The sequence below is a fragment of the Solanum verrucosum genome, unplaced genomic scaffold (assembly GCF_900185275.1).
Source record: "Solanum verrucosum unplaced genomic scaffold, falcon-dt-bn FXZP01000165.1, whole genome shotgun sequence".
Classification (NCBI taxonomy): Eukaryota; Viridiplantae; Streptophyta; class Magnoliopsida; order Solanales; family Solanaceae; genus Solanum; species Solanum verrucosum.
Window position 1 is genome coordinate 2100271 of NW_026020340.1, and position 2659 is coordinate 2102929.

At 26.5% G+C, this 2659-nt stretch overlaps 1 non-coding gene across 1 annotated transcript; it reads right to left on the reverse strand.

Annotated features, from left to right (window-relative positions):
• Nucleotides 1-489: 489 nt before the first annotated feature.
• TRNAE-CUC (transfer RNA glutamic acid (anticodon CUC)) lies at nt 490-562 on the reverse strand. The gene has a single exon. It is a non-coding gene; the product is annotated as a tRNA-Glu (tRNA).
• Between the last annotated feature and the right edge of the window lie 2097 nt (nt 563-2659).

Below are 2659 nucleotides of genomic sequence, written 5' to 3' on the forward strand. Positions count from 1 at the left end.
ATCTCAAATGAATCAAGTAAAATTGCAATGGATTTGTCGATGGGTGCTTCTTCCTTAACTAGAATTTTCGATTTGTCCTGAGTATAGAAAAATCCTTCTTAAGAGTTTTTTTCCAAATGGGTCATATTCGGCGCAAATACGGATTAATTGGAATCCAATACGGATATCGAACACTGATTGAAAAGAAGAAGAAGAAGAAGAATCATTTAGATGAATTGTTTAAGTGTTTAATGTAATTAAGTTTTGGTAATCCTTATAGAGTGTTTATACTAAATTAATTATATGTCATGTGATTTTACACATAAGGCGGATCAAGGATTTTAGCTCTAGGAATCAATGTTGAAGGTTCATAAAAAAAAGTTTTGGTTATCCGTATAGAGTGTTTGTACTAAATTATATATATATTCATGTGGTTGTACATATAAGGCGGATCGAGGATTTTAGCTATATCGGTCAACATTGGAGGTTCGTAAAAAGAAACAAAAGAATTTCCGTTGCCGGGACTTGAACCCGGGTCTCTAGGGTGAGAGCCGAGTATCCTAACCAACTAGACTACAACGGATTGTTGTATACTATGTGGTCTTTAAAAATAAGATTATTCTTGTCTTTATTGAAAAGAGAAAAAGAAACGAGAGTCCAATTATCATTTCAAGTATAGTAATCCACTGATCAATACTTAATTTTTTCATGTAGATAATCTCTTATAATAATAGTAATAAAAAAAAATTGTCCACACGTTGTTTCCGATATATCCTCAATTCAAGAAAAGTGTTTTAATTTAACAAATATTATAGCCCGTAATTGTTTAATGTTAAAACTTGAAACATAAAGCATAATGTCATAACTAGTAATAATTATTTTCCCTTAGACTTGTATATGTTAATTATAAAATTGACAAATTACTTAACTACACTCTTTTACTTACCTTAATATCCATTTATCCCTACTTATTTCAAAAATTTCAAAAATCCCTTATTTACCTATGTATCCGGTGCACAACGCTATGTATCCCGCTATGTAGAATGTATCAAACGCTATGTATCTCGTGCACAACGCTATAAATCCCGCTATGTGGAATGTATCAAACCTAATGTATCCCGTGCACAACGCTATGTATCCCGCTATGTGATATGTATCAAACCTAATGTATCTCGTGCACAACGCTATGTATCCCGCAAACATCATTTTTAAGGGATTTTTGGTAAATAGAAAACTAGAAGGGATAGGATGTTATTTAGTACTTATAATATGTGGTTCCTATAATTTATAGTGTAAATTTCATATATGACATATATTATAGTACTATTTTCAAGCTATAGCAGTAGATCTAGACTTTCACGTTATAACATTAAAAATTTCAGGTTATAACAAATTTACAAAAAAAAAAAAATGTTTTTATTAATTGGAAAAAACTTAAAAATAAAATAAAAAGATAAACGAAAATTTAAAAAAAAATGGAATTAGCAATAATAAAGTAAAAAACTGAAATTGTGGCCTGTAATTTAATTTGAACTTATTGTAGATAATTAATGATTAGCATGAAATAAGGGATCCAAACAAATTAACCATATTTTTTATCCTTAATTCACTCAAAGCAGTTAAAATAAAATAAAAAATCAGATCATATCCTTTTTTTCTTCAACATTTCTCTCTCTTAATTCTTCAGCCTAAAAGATTAACACAATCGAGTAATTGAAGGTTTTTTTCATTAAAAAAATTGATTTTATTGAGATGGACAATTACGTATCAATTCTAATTAAACATGGTGGAAGATGGGATCATTCGGGTTAGTATTTATTATTGTTTAGTGTTTGTTTTTAAATTACATTGAAATGAAAAAAAATACATTAAACTGTAAATCGTCTCTATGTTTAAGATGATATCATTACTTGTTAACTGTTGTGAAATGTATAATATTAGTGATTTTCTGAATTTATGATTGTTTTGCGTATTTTTTTAAAAAAATTATAAAGTAATTGTATATTTATGAATGAATTTAATAGAATTATTGGAAAGAAATTTGTAAGAAAATGTGTTTCGTAAGATGTAAAAAAAGTTATTTGGATTTTTGACGAATTGTATAACAAGTGTTTTAAGTTGGTATTAAATTATAAATTTTAGTGTGTTATATTAGATGTTGTCATTTCTGAAGTAATTAGTGAGATAGAAATGAATTATTTGGTACGATAAGATATAGATATTTGTAATGTATGATTATTTGTTGTATGAAATGTGTATTAAGTGAGTTTGAAAGTTGTTATGAAATAAGTTGAATTAATGATATATGTATGAAATGTATATTAAGAAAGTATGAAATTTGTATGAAAGCGTGTCCAGTAATCTGAAAAAAAAGTTATTTGAAATTTTGACGAATTGTATTATAAGTGTTTTAAGGTTGTATTAATTTTGAAATTTTATTGTTGACATTTTTGTATAAATTTGTGTGACTTTAATGAAGTATTTTCGTAAAAAAATGTACATATTTGTTGTATGAAATTTGTATTAAAATAGTATGAACGTTACTATTTGAATGATATTTGTATGAAATGTTTTTTGATTGAATATAAAATTTGTTTTGTAATGTTCTGACTGTCTGAATGATATTTGTATTTCGAATTGTTTGTTTATAATGTGAGACTAATTTATATTTTTTTTAATG